General features: G+C 38.2%; 1 protein-coding gene across 1 annotated transcript in view; it reads left to right on the top strand.

The window, feature by feature from the left end:
• Positions 1–26,120, top strand: part of TENM2 (teneurin transmembrane protein 2) — a 961,638-nt gene that overhangs the window by 251,883 nt on the left and 683,635 nt on the right. Inside the window, exon 3 of the mRNA XM_054079360.1 lies at positions 3,285–3,335. The gene's annotated coding sequence lies outside the window, so the exon portion shown is untranslated. The remainder of the gene's footprint in view (positions 1–3,284; positions 3,336–26,120) is intronic.

Below are 26,120 nucleotides of genomic sequence, written 5' to 3'. Positions count from 1 at the left end.
TAAAATTCTCTTAAAAAAAAAAGAGATGAGATCCTGTTTGAAATACAGCCTGGATTTCTTCAAACAATGTGGAGGGTTAAGGTGGTGGGAGAAACGAGAAGTTTTACAGGAACTGTTTACTTATTAACCAAGGCACATAGCCTGACTCGTGTACTCTGGAAATGGATCAGACGCACTGGCAAAAGATCAAGGATCATATAGAAGCTTAATATGATTTACCATTTTTATAAAGGATTCTCTCTCATAACTCTTAAGAAGCAGTCATTGATTGCTGCCATGCAGGAAAAGAACAGCCCCTCCCCATGAAGCACAAATTAACAGTAATATGCAGAAAATATTGGAATCCATGTTGGATGCCAACAAGTAAGAATAACAAAAAAGCATGACTGCATGGATACGAAATTGCTAGTGCTCTTTAAATAACACCTTTAGAGCAATTTGGGACTGAGTTAGTTCCCTGACAAATGTTCCATTCAAATAGTCAAAATTATTAGGGTTTTTCTGTTGTCTATTAAAGATGTCTGAATTTTAAGGATAGAATGCATATATGAAGAGAAGAATAATTCAAGAATTCATGTACAGAAAGGTGAAAAACATAGAAAAGTAGTGCTGAAGACAGAAGAACTTACAAGAATTAGATTGAAAATGAACTTTAGCATTCACCATTTCTCCTAGGAACTTACCATTATTTCTAGCCGGTGTCTTTATTAAATGCTTTGCACAATGCAAAACATTGAGAAAACTTGCACTATATTTTCCCACTGTTCTTCCTCATTTAGTAGCTCAGTCATAAACAGAAAAGGATACATAAAAATTTCCTCATACTATACATATAAGCATAAGATATAGGCAAAATTCTCAAAGAATTTTTATCATCCACTCATTTCATAGGATCAATAAAACTGAGGAAATAAAAGTATCTAGTGGCTATTATTACTTGTAATAAGAAGAATTTTGTGACTCTCGGTGACTTATTCATTGCATCAGTGAGGATGACCAACATGAGCGATAGATGTTATCCATCCCTTTGGACAGTCCATGTTATCCTGCCGCCTTTGTTATCTTAGATGCTTGTGCGTTAGTTGTAATGCTGTTGTCTCTGCAGCCCATTCTGCTCTCATTGGAATAGGTATTCTGTTTGGATGTAAAATAGTTTAAAAGGTATTTTCTTCACTTAAAAGTGAATGTGGTGGTTCCATCCCATGCTGGAGAAGGAAGGCATTTTATAGATAAAAAATAGAAGATGTAGCTGTCATTTGAATAAATTCTTAAATAAAAACATTTTAAATTACATTTTGTGTTAGCTACAAAATACTTCCTCAGCCCTTAATGTTGAAGTTCATCTGCATATGGTATTGTTATTTCCTGCAGAGAAGATTCTCATCCTTCCAGGAAGAATATGTATTAATTTTTAAAGTCATATTTACAAGTAACCTACATAAGACCTGCTGATGTCTTGAATTTTCATAAAGCATTCTCCTATGAATTACAGATTCATAAAATGTCTCAGTAATTTCAGCCCGAGTATTTGAATGTATCATGGCTGCTCTTGGTGCAAAGCATTTTCTAATACGAGTAAAATTCTGCTTATAAGCCCTGTCCCTCAAGTCCCTGGATGCAGTAAACAAGATATTGTCTCCATTTGAAAGATATTCAACTTCAAAACAAAATGAATGATAGAGGCCTGCTTGCTTTTCCTTTCTTTTTTTCCCTTTCTTTTTTTTTATCTGTGATAAATTTTCTTATGGTTTATTCTACATCCACTCCTACTGCTCTTTAGTATTTTGATTTTTTTAAGGTTCCTAAAAATTCTGGATTGCAAAATACGCTGAACTTTTAGCTGAATAGAGTAAGCAGTAGTCTCTACTTAAATATATAACTGAATATATGCTGCTAGAAAAGTAGCAGTCAGATGACTGTAACAGCCAAAAATTACTTGTGCTGTTACAGTTCATAAAATCCTGGTCGTCTGATGAAGAAATTAACTCAATACAAGTGGAATCTAAGCTATTTCTCCTTACCAGTCCTTTAAATGCACTTTAAAGAAGCATCTACTTCTTTAGCTGTCTTATAACCGGTACTAGAATTGAATAGCCACGTTCACGTATATTCAGTTTCTGCTCAGTATATTCACTCAATATATTTGAATGTGGTATATATATATAGGAAGTAAACTGTTTATCATTTATATTCTTTTGAAATGTTGAGGGTTTTGTTTTTAAAGCTTTTTTAATAATTTGAAACATTCTTAAGTGTGTTTTGAAAGAAAACTTACATAATCTGAACACACTTACTTCAATTGCACATGCAATCGTCATCTACGTACACGGAAGTTGATTTGCAAGAGTAGTTTAACTGATAATTGAACTTATTTACACAGATGTACATATGCTGTATGTATGTCATAAAAAATCCAAGTCTTTTCATCATTCCAGTTCATGGGGAACTGAATGTGTAAATCTTTTTGTAAATCAGATAGATCAGTTTTTCACATGCAAAGATTCATTAGAAACCTCATGAAACCCTTAAGTTCCTTCGTAGAATGTCACAAACGCGTTTCCCTGTTGTAAAAATTAATGATCCAAATCAGAATCTCAGGTATTTATCCTTAATAAAGGAAAACTTTGAGTTTTTGTAACTTTTTTTTTTTAACTTTGAGAAAGGCAGGTGATTATCTTGATGAGGAAAAGAATAAAAACTATCCACCATCTTCATATTTAGTTTACAGGCTCTCTTTCTTAAGATGAAGTATTCTTCTCTGTTAAGAAAAAAGATCATTTTTCTAAAAAAAATGTAGAAAAAGAAAGAAAAGGGACAAAGAACCCAGCTATTATTCTATAGGTAGCTAGAGAGAAGGGATCAAATTCCTACAGGTGCCAGAATTTTTATTAAATCTGCTAATGTCTTCTCTATTTAGATGCATGTAAAATAAACATCACATTAAATTTAATATATATATATGTAATCAGTGATCTGATAAAAATTGCAGCCCTTGTCCCAAACTTATATGCCTTATTCCCCCTTTTATAGTTATATTCTCCATTGTGAGAGAAACACAATAGGAAATTTCATATTGTTAAAAAAAGAAACTATTAAATTTATAGAACAATTATTTACTGCAGTTGCTGTAATCTTCCAGAATCTTTTTCTTTGTGTGTGGATACTTTCCTATAGGTGCATTAATAAAGAATAAATCTAAACAAGATAAGAAAATTGGAAGCCTTCTCAATAAATTTTCTTCCCCACAGCTTGAAATACAAAATAATTTTGTTTCTGTTTTCCAGTTCTTTGCTGTTGCCCAGCCAGCACCTGAGGGATTGCGAACAAAACTGGGAGTAAGTAATTAAAATTCAAAGCGTCACCATTCAGATACTTTTTACACTTTCTTTTGCTTCCAACTAGCAAGGAATTTTCCAGACAAGCTTTTAATTAACAGGTGAGTTTAATTGATATGTGAGTTTTCTGTAAATGGAAAGCGAGAAGTACAGGAGGACTCTTTCATACTCATGACCATTAGTTTATTTGCATATTGGTGTTTCCATTGAATCAGTTTTCTTTAAGGGATGAAAAAAATGACAAATATAAATATTGGGAAGAGCTGAGGAAGAGTTAATTAGAATAATGGCTAGCTTTGAGAGCACCCCCTAACATGAAACTCTACTTCGACTCTACCTAACAGGCAGTAGCCTGCTGGTCACGAAATAAGTGTGATGGGAACTCGGAGACACCACATACAATCTGTTTTGCTTAAATAACCTATATGTGATTTCATGAGGTTGTGACTAATTTCATCTGACTTTGCGATCTAAAGTACAAGTGTCAACTGGAATTGTATTCCAGTGAGGAAAGAGTCAGAAGTGTTGTTGAGCCCACCTTAAGATGAGAAGAGTCCTTTTCCACAGGGAGCTATAAGCCTGGCTTCAAGATGCCTTAATTTATGCAATAAAAATTAATTCCCTTATGTTTAACATGAATTTTCCTTTCAGCGATTTAAGATTCTTGGGTTGTTTGTGGGGTTTTGGTTTTTGGTTTTGGGGTTGTTTTCTTTTGCTTACCAAGAGTGTGGAACTTTAAGTGTGGACTGGGCTTTGGGGTGCTTTTTAAATGGTGGATTGCTGAAAGGCAGACCAAAATATTGTGAAATCTGATAATGTACTGTTTGTTACGAAGGTGTTTTAGTGCTTAGAGAAGCAACCAGACAAAAAGTTTCTTATGATTAAGACACTAGTACGACAACACACACATTTGCTCATGAAAAGAGTTATTTCCTCCTCCATCACTACCAGTCAGGCTTTGTATGAGTTTGGTGGGACAGCTGGGGAGAAAACGATAGTATAGGGTAGTTAAAGTGGTCTTGACAATGACTTCCACATTTTCATCCTAATGCCTCTCTTCTTGAGCATTTGTTGCCCCATTTATTCAGTTCAGTGTGCTTACCTGTATAATAAGGAAGTGATTTCTACCTTGAGCAAGAGTGACATAATTGGGCATTTAATATAAAATTGTCTTGTAATTGGATTGTGTGAGCTCCTACAAGAATATTTATAAAATGTTACATTCATATGAAGATGTCTTAGATTTTCTCTCGGAGTGTTTGATCTGTCTTTGTTAAATCTGTCTTTTAAGGAAGAAAAATGTGGAGATTGTTGTGTTTTTTGTTTTTTTTTTTTTAAATGTACTTTTCAATGAGGTACATTTCTCATAATAAACATAAAAATTACTCCAGCCTTTCAAATAATTTTTAGAATTTCTCACCTTACAAACGTTATATAATTCCTTGCATGTAGAACTAAGGGTATAGATAAGTACAACATTTATTGCATTTGTAAAGAAAGACCAAGCAGTTTTCTGCTGCAGAAAATACCAGGAATACCCTTTAGGGAAAATGCCAAGCTACCTTTCCAAAGATATGGGCATCCCTTACAGATTTAATCCCCCTTTTTTACAGAGGCACTGAAAATGAATAGCCTTTCTCGTGGGCTTGCTGATGTGGTAGAAAGAGGAGTCAACTTTTCTCTGTGTACATTAATCCGTAGGGGGCAATGTCTCGTATGGAGCCCACCTGCGCTCTCCTGGTAGCACGTTGCGGTACCCTGGCTGTAGGGCAGGCTTTGCGTTGGTTGCACTTCACATACTGTATCTTGGCTGGGTATGTTTGACAGTGAGGTGGGGGTGCTGTTTCTTTTAGGTACTTTTTTTTTAGTGTACTGATTTATCTGTTGATTACTCAGACTAAGCAAAGGTGAGATTTTTTTACATTTCCATTTAAGACTTTTGAAACGTAGGCTTAGGATGTCACTTTTCTGTCTTGATGGCATTCTTTTGTGTGGTAACAATGACATTTATTTTGTCCCGTTCATCATGTATAACTTGCTGCTTGGGGAGATTTGTTTATTTTTTTTAAGAAAAAAGCAAAGTGGGAGGGGAATGGCTGTGCAATGCAATGATGCTACTTAACTTCATTTCTCAACATAAGAGAACCTGCCTGCTTCAGGAAAAGAACAACTCATTTATTTAGTCCCTCATTTCCATGAATCCAGTAGTCCAAAGATATCCTCTTGTCACATGGGCTTGCCTTTATAACTTTGCAATCCACCACGGCCATGTTAGCAACAGGGAAGTTCTAGGTAGAGAAGTATTTTGCTCTCCAGTTCCTAGGACCTACCCAAACAACCTCCATCTTTTTCATTTGCTATGTGTATTTATTTCTTTAGAATTAAACTTGAGCAATGATCCATACAACAAAGCTGTACGTGTATAATTAGTGCTGCATTCCAGTATAGAAACTTAATAATTTGAGGTTCAGACAGGAACTGGAGAATTCAACTACCCAGCTAATTACCAAAATGCTTGTCTTCATGCACTGACCAGCTCGGGAACATGCCTCTTCTTTCTTCTAAAACAGATGGTGCTTTCAGTGTACTGTAAGGTCACCAAATTCAAGCTGTTGCAAACCAAAAACCAATTCCAAAGTTTTGCAGCTCTCACAGAGCTGGCTCTGCCAAGCAACCCGCTGTTATAATGTGGAGGAACCGGTGTATGAGGCACACCAGTGGCAGAATGTCACTGAGCATCCGGGAGGCTGATCTAAGTCACTCTTTGGGACTGATCCAAGGATCAGAGAGTAAAGGCTTTAAGCCACCTTTAACTTCCCAGGAGCTGAATTGGGCATCGTAATACTAACCCAAAGAGCTGGCTCATAGCTTTATGAAATTGTAGAATATGTGAAAGCAAGCTGTGAAGACTTAATCCAGATAATATCACAGCGGTATAACGATGGGCTGGGGCAGCAACTGGGAGATTTGGCAGGGGCTACGTTGCAAAATGGCCAGCATTTCCATCTTCAGGATTATTATTTCTTTGTTAAAATAAAAGATAGGTTGTTAAAACAAATATTTTCAAAGTATTGCACTGTATCGCTGAACAGTGAGCACTGTTGTACACTGAGAAACAAATTAATGAATCAAACAGCAGCACTATCCAGAGGGGCTCGTTTAAAAGCAAATGCATGACAGAGCTGGAAACCAGCTGAAATGCAAATGAGCCAATGTGATGAAATCTGTAATGTTTGATTCATTAATTTGTCTCTCATCCTACAGCAGTGATCATTGTTTAGAGTTTGTACTGATGAAAGACCCTTAAAGACAAGGATTTCCAACTTTCTAGATGAGCTGCACTTTAACAGAGAAGTTGTTAAAGTCACAAAATGTTATGATCATGTGAGATTCTTGCAGCATCTGTACTAATTAGGTTCATAAAAAAGTAATATTTAATATATGCTTTAGTTTTCTTATGATGCAGGCTGGCAGATGGAAAGAAGGAGAGCCAGCATCATATGATCCACCAGCATTCCAAAGGCCACCAGCAGCTAATATGTTATAGTTAAAAGGAGAAAAATAGTGGAAAGAAATAAAATCTTGGCTATGAGATGAAATTGAAAAGCTTCTCCCCCAACCTTTAGATACAATTACTTTCCAGAAGATTTCCATCCTCTGTAAAAACATGATTCAATGCCCAAAAGGAGGTGGGGGCGGTAAGCTTTGTATTTCAGGCCAGTTTAGATAGATATGTATATTCAGTCTTGTTAAGCAGTGGCATCAGCCTCTATTTGTTGGCTCCTTAGCTCTCAGCCTCTAGTTGTCTTTCTGTTCTCAGTCATTCACGTGACTATAAGAGAGGACAGAAAAGGATGATCAAATTAAATGGCCATTGGAAAGAATATCATGAAAAGCAGTGATCTGGGCTCCAATGAGAGGAGATATGTGAGTCAGTCTTAGCATTTACAGTCATAAATACAGAAATTTGTATAGCTTTGGTTTTGTTATATGCATTGATATGATGATGGCTGTGATTATTACAGGTCTCCACAGGTCCTCTTTGAGAGGTGGGTGGCAATAGCCTCACAGTGTACCAGAAAAAAAGAAACAAGTCATTTGTTGCTTACCAGCAGCACGTAATAAAAAAATTGGCTTGGTTAGGATTCACATTTTTTAGATTCTTGTTCCAAATCCAAACAGCATGCACTAGGTCAATCTGTCTATTTATTTCCATTCTGTATTTACAGCGGGGTGACATTTAGGCGAGTACAGTGCTAATTGCCTTGCAGGTACTTCTAGGTAGTGACATCTACAATTAATCACGAAGCAGGTACACTCTTGATTCAAACATACCAGTTTTTATCGTGTCACCACAGAAAAGTGATTTATTTACCAGATTCTGTTTTTTGTTTTTTTTTTCTGATAGGACAGTTTCTGTTCTTTTGGCTTTTCCTGAGATTGCAAACTAAGATGTCAAATATTGTCTGCTACAAAGCAGCTAGGTCTGGAGGGCAACTAGAGGAGGTTGTAATGTCATTAGTAATGACCTATAAAGGACATTTTCTGTGGAAATGGCTGTCTAAAATGAAATAATAGAAAATATGGCCCTGCTGTGAACAGAATTCTGTTTTCATGGCATGCTGTATACAAAACCAAAACAATGTGCAATTTTTCAATAACTACCAAAACCACTCGAAAGAGGAGATTGAAACGGATTTTTAGAAGTGTATGAATCCTGATCAAGATTTTCTTAGTGAAACATTTCTTGAGTCTGCTGTCCTTAGATGTCCTTAGATGTGAAGCAAGCTGTCAGGATGAAATTTTGCAATACCAACCAATGAAAATAAGCCCACATGCAGACAATAGAAATTAAAATCCACAAAAAAATAATTTCTGTTTTTATCTAGCATTTAACATGTGTTGGACTTCAATTTTTCACTTATATCTTTTTTTCTGTGTGCAGTTTGTTGTGTGGTAGCCACTTAGTTTTCTGTTTCCACAGCACCATTTAAACTCAATTTCTGCCTACCGTCCTGTATTAATGTAGATTAATAGTACTATATATTTTCTCTGGATTAAAAATTACTTTGAAATTTCTGAGAAGAAAATAGCTGATTTTTAGTCCATTAATATTGAGTTCTGTTCTGATAAAGCCAGTGGCAAAAAATCCTCCTTTTGTCAGTAACTGTGGACCAAAGAGTGTGGCAGCACTAACTGTGGACCAAAGAGTGTGGCAGCACATTTTGCATAAAGCCATAGCTTTACCTTACTGTTTTCCTTTAATCTGGTTAAAAATATTTTTTGTGAGTGTTTTTGAATTCAGCAAACCAATATTTTTTTGCAATAGTATTATCTTCTACCCTAGAACTAGCATGACATTTATTTACCTATTCTATGTCCCTATTTTGTCTCCTCATTGTCTCCTATTTTCTGTGATTAGAAATACAATATCAAGTGGGCTTTCCACCCAGGGCACAATGATTTATGTGGCTTCTTTCTGAAAAGGAAATGATGCATTCTGTTGGTAGGCATGGGAGCAGGGTGATAAAGAGCTGGGCAAAGTAGCTGTCGTGCCTTCCAGCCCAGGAGTAAACTGCAGGTGTGCTGCTAGAGATGCCCAGTGGGGCAAAACACGGGATGGGGAGGGTTGAAGAGGGAGGCTCGCGAGAGTAATTGTGGAGCTCACTGAAGGCTGCCAGCTGCTGTGGGGTTGGAGTTTGCATTCTCTTCAATCACTAAACTGGTTCCACAGGCTTGACACAAAAGGGTTAACAAAGCAATACCATGGACACAGAGTAAGTTGATCTTGTGCTTAGTATGATTTTTTTTGGTCTTTCTTCTTTTGTATTTTTTATATTTTTTATTTCTGTCTATTAGATTTTTTTTCTGGTCTTTGAAGTCCTACCTAGCATGCTGCTTTTTTCTTGAAAACCAGTTTTTGTTTATCTGGAGATTCACAGCTTTGTTGTGGCTCTTATGTTGATGAAGCATTTTCTCATGGTTATGTTTATTTCCATTCACAAACCATTGTGGGTCTGTTGCTTCACTTCTGAATATCATTCTCTTTTTTAACAGCATCTTTTCACTTCCTCTTTTAGCATGTCCAATCCTTTACATCAGTCTTTCGGATGGTTTAATTCCTCAGTTCTTCAGCCGATGATATCAGCCCTGTTTATGTTACTAGGCACAACCAAAGAATTATAACTTGTATGCGCAGTTCTGCTTCCTGCGCGTGTTTATCGGTACGCTAGTGATGTTATAAGAAGTTGCAGTAGCTATTGTCTCATGCAGTGTACAAAAAATGCAGCATACTAGTTCAGAAATGAGTTATCTCAAAAGAAGGTTGTGCTTATGAACTTTTACGCTATTCAACGTACAGTAGGTGGTTTTAGCTAGTTAAAGAAAACTTTAAAAACTTTCTTTTTTAGGTTATTTTAAGACATCATAGAAGCTTTACAAATCAAAAGGTGCTGTTGCTAAACAACTGAACTAAATACTTCACAAGCCACTAGAGATTCTATTTCAGCATTTTCCAAAGTGTTTCTGTTGAACACAGAATGTTACGCCTTTCTCTTTACTCACATTCTATTTTAATGTTATGTAAAGTAGCTTTCAAAAGTGACAGTCACGGCTCCTAGTCCACAGTCTATATCCAAGAACTTTTCTAGTTTTTCCCTTAAGTGTTTAGGAAATAACTTTGTACTTTAACTGTAGGCAGGAGAAAACAAAGAAACTGAAGATAACAGAAGAGATTTGAAATGAATAAGAAAGTTGCAGATGCTTAAAACTGTTTCCAAGGTCGCTGGTCTGTATGTTTAAGATCTTGAAAGAGCAAACTTTGGCATGATTTGAAGGCTCAGATGTGGTCTGAAGAATTCCCTGGTCACCGCACTGCAGATGCGGTCAGAGCAGAGCAGAGCAGGGCAGAGATTTCTGAGGGGCCTAAATGGGTGTCCCGCACACGAGAGAGGGTGGGATTCCTGGCAGGGCCACAGCACTGTCTGAGTGCCACTGTGCCCAACTTTGGTGTAAAAGAGTTTCTGTAAGCTAACGCTGTGGCACAGAGGCCCCAGTGGCAGTGTGATATATTAATTTCATCCCTTTTAGCCTTTTAAAGGATCCTGCTCTAAAGAGACTGACAAGTACATGACAGAAAGGTTGACTGATAGTTTGCTTGGAGTGTAAAGGAAGCTGGAACAAACTTTAAATTAAAAAGATTATTTTTGATTGGAGCTGAGCTGTAAAAAACAAAGATGAATAACATTTAAACTCTACTGAGACATTCTGTTATCACAGCCTCGTTTTCCATAGCCTTAGCCATTCCTTGACATGAAGAAAAAATCCTCTCCCTAAGGACGGTCCAGCACTAACACCAACTGCCCAGACAGGTTGTGGAGTTTCCATCCTTGACATTTTCAAGTCCAGAACAACCTCGGTGTTGAGCTCATGGTTGGGACAGATGCCTTCCCAACCTCAGTTGTTGTCCTCTTCTCTGATTGTAAACCCCATGCATTGACTATGCTGCCTTTTCCAGCAGTGAACTAATCAGAAATAATAATACTGCTTAACTCCCAGCACTTTTCCACGAGTGAATCTCAAAGTATCTCTCAGAAGAGATAAAGGTGGTTTGGGGGATGATTGGGACAGAGTGAGCTGCAGCAACTTCTTAAAGGTTACCCAGCTGGGCAATTCTAGAGATGGCAATAGCAAACAAATCTCCTGTTTTCAATTTCTCTTCCCTTTACACGTGGCTCATTCGAGCATAGTTGTAGAGATGCATGAGGTGGCTGAGGCATGTTCCTGAGCCACGTGGCATCGTACTAGAGATCAGGACCACCATCCCGTGTCTGTGTTCACACGTGCTGCTGCTCAGCAGGGCTAATCGGTTTGGAGGCAGCACCAGGCTGACGCAAGCAGAATGGTGCTGGTTCGAGGACTGGCTGCCTTGGTCTGGGGTAACACGGGTCCACAGCACTGTACTCTGTAACATGTCCTGGACCTGGTAGCTGCTTTTCTGTGAGAAGGACAATATAGCTTACTGTTCATATCGTACAGAGGTTATTAGAATTTTTTTTATTAGATTTTACAGTTTTTTTACTAAGAAAACATGGAAACCTGGTCAGTATTATAAAGAAAATCTCCCGTCTCTCAGAGAAAGCACAGGAGCCAGTACTGCCCTCTGAACCCATCAGCTGAGAAGCTTAAAATTGCATAAACAAAACACTTACAAAGAGAAGTCTGCCATGAGGTTTGTAAGACTAGATGAGCTGTAGCACACTATCGCATCATTCTTGGTGCCTTCTAGGTATTTTAGGAGAGTGCACAAGGGCTGCCTTGTGACTGTTACAAACCAAGTAAGTGCTCAGAGCATGCAGGACTACGTTAGGATGAGTTACGTTTGGTGTGTGGCGCTTCAAAAAGGCCGGTTCGACCCGTCGTGTAAGTTATGTGTATTATTAGCAATAGAAATTGATCCCATGAAAGCAGATAACAGAAATAGATCAGTTCTGAAGACTCATTACCAGGGTAAGTGAATAGCATGCATTATGTTTTGTAATGTAATCTTTTATTTCATTTTTAAGTGCTACATAGCTGATTAATCAAAAAGCAGTAGAAGTGTCTGTTTTCCTCTTGTGTAAAATTTAATTTGATTCTTGTGAAAAATCTTTAAGAAATAACATCAGGAACTGCAGTAAATGTTAAAAGACATTGCGCAGAAGAACCTCACAGACTTCCTAGTTAGTTAACTGGTCTTTCTTTAGATCCAAAATTCTCTTCTTTGTATTGTAAGACATATGACTAAACCAATTTGGTCTTTAATCCATAGAACATGCTGTCAACCTCGCCTGTCTGTTTTTGTGTCAGTGCTTACTTGGCTATGACTACAGATGTGAAAAATTGAATAGTAATAAGTCTCTTGCTTATATTAGATATGCGATTTTTAGATGTTTTGTGCTATTTCCATATATACATTTGCCGAGAACTAGTCTTTAAAATTACTTTTTACTTATCTTTATAACTCTAGACTTTGAAGTAATACTTCAATGACAGCTCAACTGAGGCATTTTAACAGTTTCTGAGCAGGGTCTGAACAGACCTCTCGGTATTCTGTACCACACTAAGGAACTCCTTCCCTCTTGAAAGTTTTATCATGTCGGAGGCTATTAAAGTTATGAGTTTAGGCTGAGGCGTGAATAAATCCTGAGTCTTAGTGATGATGTCATTATAGTGGTCAATAAAATACATAGAAGCAAACGCTTTTCATGCTACTAAGATCAGCTAACCAAATCAGGATACACGAGCAATTAACTCTTTAATTAAGATGAATGGATGACATTAGCCCTCCTTAAACCCTGCTCGTCAGCATTTACAAATAGAAAAAGACGGATGTCTCCTTCCCAAGAAATCTAGCTTTTATTTTTCATTCTTTGACAGCATCTTATTCTTTCCACTTTGTAAACAAATTCACTGATGAAGACTGCCAACCGCAGAGATTTAAACAGCCCTGTTCAATCAGTGCTATTTCTCATTGCTGAGTGGTAATGTATATGAATTTAATTTATTTTCTAGGCAAGTTGCATTGAATCCATGTTTCTAATTAAGAAAAATAAAGGGCTTTTGGTGCCCAAAGATATAAAATCATATGAATTCAATCAGCATGACATGTTAGAGGCCACGTAGTTAAGTACTGTGAAAACTCTTGCCTTTGAGATGGGTTATTAGTTCTAACAAAGGTGTGCATAAATTGAAGGAATAAAGTCTCTCTCTTCTCTGTCCTTGTAAATCAGAATAATCTGTCTGAAACCAGACAGATTATGTCTCCCTATATTTAATGCATGTATTTCAGTATATTTTCAGGAACATCCAAATTTCCCAGTGATTAAGATGTTATTGTCCTTTTGTAATCCTAAAAAAATTGCAGGTTTTCCACTCATAAAATCAATTTATTGCTACTTGCCGTTTTTAATTATATATATTGTATATACAAATTCTGGGAAGGAGTAGTCTGTTTTCCCGCTACACGTACTCAAATAGCATACCCCACATGTGTAGGACACAGACTGGAATCAGTGTCACTGTTGAAAATAGGTGCTTAGTGTGGTTTTCACTATCAATTCTACATGTGTGAACCACTTCACTTACAGCTTTCATCTCTATTGATGTTAGTGTTCGTAATTTTTGCAAAGCAGAATTTTGCAAAGCAATATTAGGATATTGCTTTCTACTTCTTTAACGAGTCCATTGTTCAAAGAATCAGAAATGTGGAATATTTATTTAAACCCAGCTTGAGTGAAGAATGGAAAATCTGTATGATGTTACCTCCTGTAGTTGCACCATCAGCTGGGAAAAAAAGAGTTCACTGCGTCTATTATGTTTCTGGTACAGCAGCACAGTCTCGTAACAAAGAAACAGAAAAGTTCTTCTTTGAACACAGACAGATTTTTGCATAGTCATTGGTTCAACAGCAGCTGAGAATAATGATGTTTTCAGCTTTCATGTACTCTTACCCATACACTGAAAGTAGGATTCCAAATGTTTTCCTAAAATATGTTAGCTCTCTGTCCTGACCTAATGCATCTGTATCCTGCTGCTGGTGTCAGGTACACGAAATTATTCAGATAATTTTCTCATCCTGTTGTGCAATGTTCTGTTAACCACAAGCTCTGTCCACAAGATTATTTTTATGAGATGCTTTGCCAACACTATTTTGATTTCTTTTTACTAAAAAAAAAAAAAAAATAATAATAGTTTGAGAAGATGGAGACTTGTATATAATGAAACAAACTGGAAGCAGAATTAAGACCATGGCTAAGAGCAAATGTATGTTTACACAACCTGTGTCTCTATGATGATGTGGAGAAGTTGGCAGGAGTCAATGTCCTGGTGGCTTTATACCAGAGGTGTAACAGCATCTTTCCATTCAGGAAGTCCTTAATGGCTCAGATGCATCCAGAGAACTGACTTTAACCTCGCTTAGGTAGGGACAGTAAAGGAGAACTGAAATTTTGCCCCAGTTAAAATCCCAGAAAAAGAACAGCATGATAGCAGAAGAGTATTCTTGACTCCCTTTTCTAGGTTCAAAAACTATGGAGCCTTCCGTGAAAACATGTGACTTTTTGATCTCTGTGACATGGTTACATGTCGTGATGCTAGGTCGGACTTGGGGAGGATAAGACAAGGCGAGAGGTAGTGGTGTTTGCTGTGCACGAAGAGAAGCTCCTCTCTCTTTTAGAGTTAAGATTGCTGCAGTGTTCCCTGCAGCACAATCTCTACCCTGCAGGCAAGAGATCCCTCTTTTCTTGCATAGGCAAGTTCTGGCTCCTGTGGTTTTCCTCCTATGTGGCTGCTGCCATGCAAGACTAGAACGTGGGGACATAATGCCTACAAGCTATTTTTGTCACGCTGTACTCTTGGCAGAAGGCCTGGTGGTACCTGTGATATATATGACATTGTTACTTGCAATACCCAGAGCCTGAGGCAATCACCAGCCTGCGTTATCCAGCGGTGCGGTCTTCAGTAAGACATCCTCATATATGATCAAAACAACCTCACTTTGCAGTTTGTAGCTCTGTTCTCTTAAAGCAGAAGGTGTAAAAGCTTCCCTATTCAGGGAAAACTGCTACATAGAATAAAGTTGAAATGGTGAGGAGATCAGCTGAGGAGCTAGATGATGACAGGGAAATAGCCATCTGCGTTTCAAGCAGATTTTTGGCTTCCTGACAGAAAATGGATTAATGCAGTTATTTGATCTGCCCCAGGATTGCCTTACCCATAAGTCATTTAAGTGAGATATTCTTTCAAAAGCTTCAGATGATACAAATCCACACGCACAGAGAAAGATATAGGGACGCACTGATAAAGGACACGAGCCCAAACAACACAGATTTTATGAGTGAACTCTTGCATTTATTAAAATGTTTTGGCTTTGTAACAGAATATAAATCTACAATTTTGCCAAAACCTAGATGCGAGGCCTCTGCGGAGGTGACGCTGTCACTTGTTACAACTTTGGGAACAGTCTGGCATATGGAATGCTGCCTGCCTGATGCCCAGCTGACACGGGCAGAGCTCCCTGCGCACAGCTCTGGTGGCACTGGCATGGCAGAGTCCGGTGAGGAAGGGCCCGCGTGGGCTCTGGTCATTGTACACGCTTCTGTTTCTTTTTGTTGTGCCGCTGCAATGCAGACTGTTGGGATTTCCAGCAAACTTCTTAAAGTGAGGAATGAGAACAATGTTTTGTGAGTATTAGTCACACAAGTTCTGAAGAAAGAACGTAATAGAAGAGTCAGACCTGAGGCGGTTTGAAAGCATACAGCTATGCTGCAATCAGGCTGCTTCGCATGATAAATCAGCACACGCTCCTCTTCGTGTTGCTGCAGCCAGTGCTGCTGGTACCCAAGCAAAATAGTTTAACGTTTAGCTTTGCATCTCAGTGTTACATTGCAGCCTATCCTTTGATGCACCTTAACAGCTTGACGCAAGTCCTGCAGATTTCAGTGCAAGCTGGATCTCTGGCTGCATCGGAAAGCACGATGTGAAAGCTTCCCTAGTGGAGGGGAGGGCCAAGGGCACAGGGGCTACATGGGCCGTATCACCACTGCCTTAGACAAGGCTGAACGCCGAGTTGGAGTCAGCCTGTGCAGCCGTGCTGCTGGCAGCCAAGCTGTGCCTTCTTAAAGCTGAGCTGGGAATGGCTGGAGTGGTGTGCGGGCTCGTCAGCCCAGTCATACGAGGGCAGATCCTGCGCTTGCCTCTACTCCTGTGGAAAGAGGCCAGTGCTCTTTCCATGGTAATGGGCCCCTGACATGACCGCTGACTCCCAGGAAAGCTTCTTACCCACAGCACAGGCTGGTGAATGTCGAGCCATTTACTTAGGCATTGTTTCTGCTGCAGATGTAACTTCACAGCATGTCGGTATGATGGCCTTTGATGCTTTTAATGCTTATTTATAAATAAACTTTCCATCGAGTTCCTATATTTGGGTTATAATTTTAGTCATTTTGGTTTTAAAAGGCTTGATAGGATCGCACTGGCATGTGAGGATGCTTTTAACCTCCAAGTCAGCCTTCTAGGGTTGCCTCTTAACCTTCAAATTGCTTGTCTGTCCACGGGGCTTGTCCTGATACATTGGTACATGTTCAGTTCTGCTGACCACTTGCCACAGACCTGGGGTTATCTGCATTGATATATCAGCTTTATTACTGGTAGCTGAGATATAAATAAGGGTGGACACAAAGCAGCTCAGGCTGGTGCAGAACAGCAGGGAGATGGCTGGCAGCTCCAGGTGCTTCTGGGTGCTCTGCTCGTGCTGCCCGCTTGCAGCATGAGCATGGGCATAGCGCTGATTTGGTAAAATAACCCTCTGTCATTGTAACTTTTCTTTGAATATTTAAGTGCTGGTCACTGCTTCTAATATGGACCATACCTTCAAGATGGGTTTGAAAAGTGAGGCCGCTATAGACATACAGGCAGGTATATAAAATGATCTGATTGCTAACTCCTAGGGGTCAGGCATAGATTTAGGTGTATAAATATTAATTTAATTCCTTGCTATCTCAATTGGAAGTCATTCTGCTCATTAAAGTCTTACCAAGAAAGCAGGTGACAATGGAAGATGGAGATGGGACTGCTAAAGCCCAAGTAACTTAGATAGTAAAATCTGTTCATAAATGGATGTAGCGCTTACATCTGTATCTTGAACAATTTTTGACAATTCTTTTGCATTTTAAAGCAAGAATTAAAAAGATTTTTACATATACCTAAGGATATATTGATACATAGAGATGTAGGTACAAATACATTTCAAATACCTAATCTGTAATTATGAGGGAAAGGAAGTGAACTCAAATTTTGCATCTAGCTGGCTGGGAAATCAGTGCTTATGAACAGGCAGCACTCACCATTTATTATATATTTGTAAAAAAGTAAAGTACTGTCATTTAAAAAGATAAAAGGACATTAAGATGGAAGACATGAAATAAATAAAAAGTCCCCAGTGGAAATGGAATAATCAGAAAGAAAGTTGATTACTTCATTCTACAACTGACAGTTCAGTGAAGTTTCTGTTTTAATATTATGTGCAAGCCAAACTGCCAGGTTTTATTTATCATCTAACTCTAGCTCTAATCCAAGATACTGGAAAACCTCTCTTGTAGAGTTTTACCTCTTTAACCTCAAATGAAAACTGGCATTCCATCTGGATAGTGTCCAATGTGTCACATTTTGGTAGTCATCAACCAGCTCGCCTTATAAATCAAGAGCACTGATTAAATAATCAAGATTTTTGAAATGCCTTGAGGGAGCTGTACGTTTTTTGCATCAGTGATTAGTATTCAGTGGTAATACTGAAATCTATTCAAGCTGCAGATATAAAACTGCATTTTGCATACTAGGCATAATCAGAGAGATTATATTCAGAAAGTGTGCTTCCCCTAAGACAGCAGAAGGTTATGACTTTTGCCATGGCTCCATTGTTAGTTTAAGTGAGCTTTGTCCTTGCTGTTGTACAGCCCTTAATTCACCAGAATAAAATATTTTCTGCAGATGTGTACTGGGAAAATGAGAACTCCAGGTAATAACTTTCATAGGGCAGCTGGTTAAATAAAACTCTGGCCCCTGAATGGAAAGCAATTTTAATTAAAGATCTTTTCAGTTATTAAACTTAGCTTATATTGTATCACTTCTTTTGTTGTTACAAGTAAGCATTTTGCCATTCAAATAATTCTTCCAAAACACACATTACTGGCAACAAGGGGGTCTGCAGTGTACAGAAGAGACAATAGTTATTGGTTACAAAAGAGGCTGGTTAGAGAATACAGTGTTGTTCAGAACAAAGACTAGAACCTATGCCCTAAATCCAGTAGTGAACTTAAAAGAATTACAGGGATGTAAATTGGAAAATGCTTCCCTGAAAACCCATGCTCAGATTGTGCAAAACTTGGAGGCTTGTGTCAATTGTTCCCCTCCAACTTTCTGATATCGGTTCTGTGTCTCTGGATACAGTTCTGAGTGATGCGAGCAGACTCTGCACAAAATCCAGTATTGACTGAGGGTGAAGCTGTCCACAGCCTTTGAGATCTGCTGTATTCCCCACAGTCCTGCTGCCAGCTACGGAGTTTTCGTGGGCACCACTGCGCAGTGGGAGACTCTCTCTCATTGCGGACTTATCTTCCCAGCTCCCAGAGTGACCAGCTTTAGCCTAATGGAAGTGCATCGTGTTCCCCTTCAGACAGGCTGGAGAAAATGCCTGGAGAGGGCTGCATTTCCCCAGGTTTGAGACCGCTGCTTGTGTTAGGATAGCGTGCCCTGATGATAAGCAATTATATTTAATTTACCTTTACCTCAAAAATTTAAAAAGTAAAAGAAAGTCCTTGCCATCATCCAAATGTTTGAGCCTTGGTATGGAGCCTTGCTATATATCGATCCATATGGTTCCTATAACCTTGCAGTGTAATGTGTAATCATACTTAATACAGTCTGCATAAGTGGGCTTAATGCATGCTCATCACTGGCCTGGAGATGATTAGAGACGATGATGTTTAATCATTTGGAAGTGGGAAAGCAGTGATGATTTGAGGTTGCTCTGTCCTGTTTCCTAGCCCTCTGCTTGATGGATACTCTGACAGACTTCTCTACTGGTTCATAGCCCACTGGAAGGCAAAAGTAGTAGTACCAGTGATCGTCCTGCATACCAACAAACCTCTAGAGCTGAAAAAAAAGGTGGTTTTTAAATCTCACTGAATCCACTGCCTTGGAAAGATAATAACTTTTCCTTTCAATTTTTCTTCTACCCTAGATTATCACAATTATAACAATCCCATTGTTTTATCTGCTATAAAAGAGAGCTCTCTCCCAGGAACTGGAGGGCCCGAGTTCACAGTCTTTTTTGACGGGGAATTCCCTTCTCATGTTTTTGTCATGGTCCCGCTGAAATTCTCCTGTGATGCAGAGGGAATTGGAGACCTATTCCACTTATGAGACAGGGCTCGCGAAGCAGCACGGACTCCAGCGCAGAAAGGCCTTCCTTTCAGTTTTCGTATTTCTGCACTGCTTTTGTACTTCATATTAAATGTTTATTGTATAAAAATGTGTGAGGATAGGGTTCTGTAAGGTAAAGGGAATAGGGCAGAACATCGTTCAGGAGTTGTCTAAGTTGTTAGCCGACTTAGGCCAAAAGCACGTTGAGGATCTTGCTACACACGCTTGTGCTCATGCCTGCCCCAACTATAACCTCTAAGTTCCTGTCTTGAAATCCTTAGAAATTAGCCATGTAAATACTGAGTCCAGCCTTAAGGCAGAAAGCACTGTTGTGCATATGTCCATAGCTGTGAGACTAAATAAAATTTTCAGATTCCTGGATGAAAGAGACTGTGTAACTGAAAGGTATTTTTTGATAGGTATAAATGCATAAAAACATTGATAAAGAGTCGCACAAAACACTGGCTAAAATCAGAAAAAGGCTTATGAGAAAAGTATGGCTGTTAATAGCCCTGTCTTCTCCCTCTCCTATGGCAGGGGTGGCACAGTCCTAGTTGTGGTAAAAATTGTATAGTCATTACGATCCCGCATCTGCAGTGATTAAGCACAGCTTGACATTAGATGGGAAAAAAAATACTTAGGATATTCTGCAATTTTAAGCAGATACTGGTTTATTTTCTAGGTCAGGTTCATAGCTAATTCCACTGACATTTAACGTGCTAGCATGTGGAATGCGAGCCCTGCATGTTCCAACTGAATGCTTCTACATTTCATACACTGAATTGGAGATCAAAGATGTTTGACCCTATCATACCGTACTTTTTTTGGTGTTTGATGAATATAATGTCCTTCAGTTCCTATGTTAGTCAGTTATCTGTTATTGATGCAGGCTTTGCTTGTCTTACTTTTAAAGACAGCTAGACTTTTACCCCCCATTGCTCCCTGATTTTCAACAGCAAATATCATACCTTATAGAAGTTCAGCTGCTTACTTCTTAAGTTCACTGCTATTCAGCGCTGGTAACTTCTAAGCTACTGCAATTACCAGCCTCGTCTTTATCAGTACAGGATCTTCTAGCATGGCTAAAACTTCCTCATCTTTATTTTCATGAAAATAATACTAGAAAATAATGTCTTTGACCATAGAGGTAAAAATCCCTTTCTTTCGGTTGATTCCATCCTGATTCTTACTGTTCGTATTAAGCAAAAGGTTGGGGTTATTAGCTCTTGAGATACATATTTTTCCAAATATTTTGGGGGCAGATCTCCACAGAGTTATCATTTAGCTACTCTGCAGTGCCACTGTTTTACAGAGTGATTCCTTTTAGTCCTTATTGGTCCAGAAGATCCACTGTCTCCCTTGCTGCTTGGGAGCCTGGAAGCATTTTTTTACTCTTTGTTTTTTTGGCTGAGCTTAATGCTTCTCAAATGTTTCCACAGGCCTCCAAAGTTCAGTCTTCTATTTCACCTCAAATATAACCAATTTTTGTTGGCTTTATTTTAGTCTCTTTATTAAAGATTAAATTTTTGCTTTGCCTTAAATTGTGATATTTTTATTCTTCACATTTAGTAATTAGAGTTACATCTTGGCATATACAGAGAGGTACAGTACATGGGCAGAGAGGATTCTCAGCAGAAGAAGGAGAGAGAGACGGTTCTGTGGTTTGGTAGACAAAAATCAACTTTAGAGACTTAAAGGCTGGTTTGCAGGGTACAACACATTATTAGCTGATCTTCTCAGGAGAGTTCCCTGCTGAGGTTTGTGAATGTTATGGTGGGAGTGAGTAGGGAATACTGAACAGAGCCCATTGATGTGGGTATTATAATCCACGTGCCTCGTAGCTTAATACAGAACATTAAATTACTCTGCTGAATAATTAGGTATATTTCAAGGAAAATAGATAGTTATTAATGGATGATTTGCCATGTTTCATACTCTCCACAGCAGACATACTTACTACTCTATGATTTAGAGAGTGTGAAAGGTTCTCTGTATTCATCTACTCAGTTATGAACCTGATATCACTTTCATTTAGTGCTGTTTGTATGTAGAAACTCTTCTTATTTTTTTTAAACTATAAATTGTCATAATTCTTCTTCATTATGCTTTAATTTAGGTATTTTTGTGAATGAATTCACGTTTCTCAGACTAGATCCTTGCAGTATGTGAGCACTATGTCCAGTTCTGGGCTCTACAGTACAAAAGAGATCTGGAATAACTGGAGAGAATAGAGTAAAGGGCCGCTAAGCTGATGAAGGGACTGGAGCATCTCACATAGCGGGACAGGCTGAGTGAGACGGGATTGTTCAGCCTGTTCAGTGCAGAGAAGAGAATGCTCAGGGGGCAGATCTCATCAATGTACATGAGTCCCTGAGAGGGTTTAAATAAGTTGGAGCCAGGCTGGTTTCAGTGGCGTTCAGTGACAGGACCAGAGGCAATGGGCACAAACGGAAACACAGGAGACTGTCAGAACTGCAGGAAACGCTGATGCAGCGTTTACAGGGATGTACATGACTATATTGAGTACCTGGAATTAATTTAGCAAAATACATTGCTAAATGTCATTTTTTTTAAAATGAACAGAATAGATGTGGTGTATTGTAACTAAAAGCACGTAAAATCCTTTCACGGTGATATCGTAAATATTCCTTGTTAAAGGAAAGATCACTATTTTTTTGCTGATATTAGTGATAGCTAAAGAAGGAGGAAGTAAAAAATAAGACTCGAAAAACCTGAAAAGGAAAACAACAAAAATAACTGAGGGGTTTGGATGTTCTACCTATTGGTGGTTACATGGAAAGAATGATCTAAGAAATAATATATTCAGCAGGTGACAGGAGTAACTGAATTACACAAGGATAAAGTGCTCGGTTTCATCAAGGATTGAACTCCATGCTCACTGAATGCAATCGCCAGACTCTCATGGGCTTTAGATCAAACCTCAAATAAAACAGTTTGATTAGTGCTGTTTGACCAGTATAACAACAAGGCTGCAAGAGCTTATTTTCATGCTGTGTTTTTAGCATATTCAAACTGATTATAGCATAATGACCAAAATGCTGTATGCCTTCCATCTAATAAACTCAGTGTATGCTAGTTTTAATTAATGAAAAAGCCCTCTTGCTCTTCTTTTTAAATACTGATGGATGATTGGATCTCCTTTTTTAATTCATGGGAAACTAATTTTTATCACCTTGCAAACTAACATTCTCCATGATAACCTGACAAGGTAAATTTTAAATGTAATATAATGGGAAGTTTCTTGTCATAAATGTAGTTGCTCAGGATGCATTCAATTCCCAGCCCTTCAAGGCTAGGAGAGAATTTTGCAGGTTATACCCAGACAGTTTACTGACCACACATCTGTAACTGACACTCATAACAGGGATTAAATAAACCCCAAGAGCTGATAATGTTCATAAAAAGATTTCAGTGATAGAAGACTAAACTTTATCAGTGCGCTGTAGGCTGGCCAGTCACTTGTCGGGCACCCGTGCCATAAAGTGGCGTAACACGTTCCTGTCTCTGAGAACCATTCCAGTAATAAAATACCACATCAATTTGTGCATTTATGCTCACTTAGCTGCGTTGTTCATCACAGAGAGGAGGGATAGCTCACCTCCCTCTCAAAACAACTGCATTCCAGCTGGCGAATGCTGCTCTAGCTGAACAATTCCGATAAGTATTTATAATAAGCTATTGCAGCTGCTCCAGCTCATTCTTTGCTTTTGCATATCAGATTTTGCATTTAGTATTTTCTTTGATGATTTCATCTGTTATAGCAGCTAGATGCCTCACAGATTCACTCCAAATAGTAACAACAAATTATACTACCATTACCAGAATTGTATTATGTTTCTACTAATAACAGAATATTTTTCCACAGTTTAGGCTATGGAATGAAGTGGAATAAACAGACATTCTGCTATTCCTTGGTGGCTTTGTTTCTCCTCTGTGGGAGGCAGCAAGTCTTTCATTTCAGCACGCTGTCCTCAAAGTTCATGCCATTTGGAGGCTAAGCTGTGGATGACAAACTGCAAAGCTGACAGGAAAACATGCAAGGTTGATATATAAAACAAGCTTCGCTGCTCGTGCTTTGACTGCCATCACTGTTTTCAGGAAAATAAATAATAAGGCCTCAGTCTGTGCAACACTCCTTAAGAGTTTCTTCTGCTTACATAGGGAATATTGCAAATTTCTTTTGTATAAATTTGGAATCTAAGAACTGCAGTTTTCTAAAACAAATTTGGAAAAAGAAATAGTTTTCATAAAAGAAAGAAAGCTTGTGTAACTTGTTCCCAAATTGAACAAAGCTAACAGAAAAGCGATGGTCCCTTTCATGAACTGTGAAAAATGCTGTAGATATTTCTCTGGCTTAACAACCAAATGAAAACATTCTCTGCTCACCACTAGCTCTGCAAATTTTGCTGCAAGCGCCAACAGCTTTACACCAAGAAGACCCAAAGGAGTTTTCCATCAAAGCAGAAGTGAGCACCACACGAGCAGGTGAAAATGTGATGGAGAAAGGTGTGATATCTCAGTCTTTGCTATAAGCTTAACCCATGACATCCTCCACCTAATATACAATACTTGTTTTAATTCCAGATTTCTGTGGATTTAGTAGTTTAACTTTAGTCTTGTGAGAAATTTATTACTAGGCATTTAAGTACATAATGGTATGTTAATAAATCCTTAAAGAAAAAAAATCAGAATTCATCATCTTGTCTGTTAACATGCTGGAAAACGTACATGTAACAGAAAGGGATGTTTAAAACATCTTTATTTCATTATCTCATTTATTATGTTGTAGGTTGGCAACTAATTAGTATAGATATTTGAAGTTGCAGATGGAGAGAAACTAAATTACTGCGCTATAATATAATTAATCACAGAAAACTTTTGTTCAGCATCTAATCTTCTATCAGCTACTTCTTCGCTTCTTGTTGATACTCATAACTTTGATTAAGGTTTTCGGTGCTTTATTTAACATCATAGCTTATTAATAGGAGATTCAGTAAAGTATCTGCTGCCTCTGGAATAACATTCCCAGAAAGATTTGACATGGAAATCCTCCTGGTGCTTTGAGTTTAGAGTCACTGCTGCCTAGAATCTTCCTGTCTGCAGCCACTCTACCGCAAAGGGATCATGAAGATCACGATTCCTCCTCGTTATGGTTACAGGTTGTGTTTGTCAGTTTTTCTTCTACACAATCTGCAGCACGACTACAGGTTTATCACACATTTGCACTCAGGTCTCTATTTCTAAAATATTTCTAGGGAAGCTGAAAGGTAGAAACTTTAGATCAGATGTTAGGAAGAAATTCTTTACTGTGAGGGTGGGGAGGCCTTGGCACAGGTTGCCAAGAGAAGCTGTGGCTGCCCCATCCTGGAGGTGTTCCAAGGCCAGGTTGGATGAGGCTTTGACCAACCTGATCCAGTAGAAGGCATCCCGGCCTATGGCAGAGGGCAAGAACTGGGTGAGCTTTAAGGTTCCTTCCAACCCATACCACTGAATGATTCTGCGATTCTGTGATTCCAAGATCTGCCTATAAATCCCTTTGGAAATAAGTGGCAATTGTATTCTCTGAGCTATTAGCTGTTGTGATGTGGATGAAGGGACAATATCTTTTATCAGGCCAACAAATATTGTTGGCTTTCAGTGGTTTGGCATCTAAAGAAAAGACCTGCATGTCCACAAGTTTATCACATTTTTCAAATGATTGCTGGTCTACTTGAAAATACTATTTCAGATCTTGCCTTGCTTGTTTTTATTGCCAGTATCATTAGAAAGAGGTATAAAATTATGAAAGTAAACATATGAATGCTTAATCTGTATGGTTTTTTAACCAGTAGGATTTTTCCTAGTCAAATAGTTATCAGTTGCAATATTTGATGTGTGAATGAAATATCTCAGCAGCCGTTTAGAAATGCTGGCAAGCTATGGAACAGCTATTTGGGAAACATGATTTAGTCCATTTACTAAACGTTAGAATACTTAAAAAAGTAATTGTTTTAGTGTAACATGGCATTATTCAGAATACAGCAACAGAAAATAACTAATTTTAAAATAGTACCTTTTGTTGGCATATTAGTAAACATTTTTAAATTCCTAGTTTGTTTTTTTTTTATCTTGCTGTATATGCACGTCTTTTGGTGTAATTTGACAGAGCTATAACCTATATTCATACAGTGACGATGTATTTATGTTAGTTATTTGCAATTCATGCTTTAGTGGCCATTATGTAGTTTTACTTATCATGTGAGCTAGCTCTGGCGTTATCACATGCCTCCCATTTGTTACGTGCTTTAAAGAATGAATAGCAAATAGGAAAGGAAAGGACAGGGCAAAGCAGACACCATTTTAAGAATAACAAACCATAACCTGACGCAGTAATACAAATATAATATAAAATATATAAAATATAATATGTATAAAAACCACTTTCTTTTAACCCAAATCCATGTTTGCAAATAGGAGGAAGGAAAAGCTCTTGGGCAGGTTGTCTGCTAAAATAAAATTTATGGCTCAAATAATGATATTGATACCATGGAATGTGGAAATTTATTACGGGAGTTAAAAAATATTTAGAAAGAAAACCGGTTTTTCTCATTTATTTTAGCTAGTGGATGATATGTTTTCTGGTATAGAACTGAAAACGTTTTTCTCCTCAAATATCATTGTGCTGGGATTAATTATACCAAAAAGCACAAAATGTCATACCAGTAACTACCGCGTGCTGGTGAACAGCTTCTGATATATTCCAGGATTTTATTTTGAAAACTTGATAATACAGAAAAGCTGTTAAAACTCAGCTCCCAAATATTT

This window comes from Cuculus canorus, chromosome 14 (genome assembly GCF_017976375.1).
Source record: "Cuculus canorus isolate bCucCan1 chromosome 14, bCucCan1.pri, whole genome shotgun sequence".
Classification (NCBI taxonomy): domain Eukaryota; kingdom Metazoa; phylum Chordata; class Aves; order Cuculiformes; family Cuculidae; genus Cuculus; species Cuculus canorus.
This window is presented reverse-complemented; position numbering and strand designations above follow the sequence as displayed.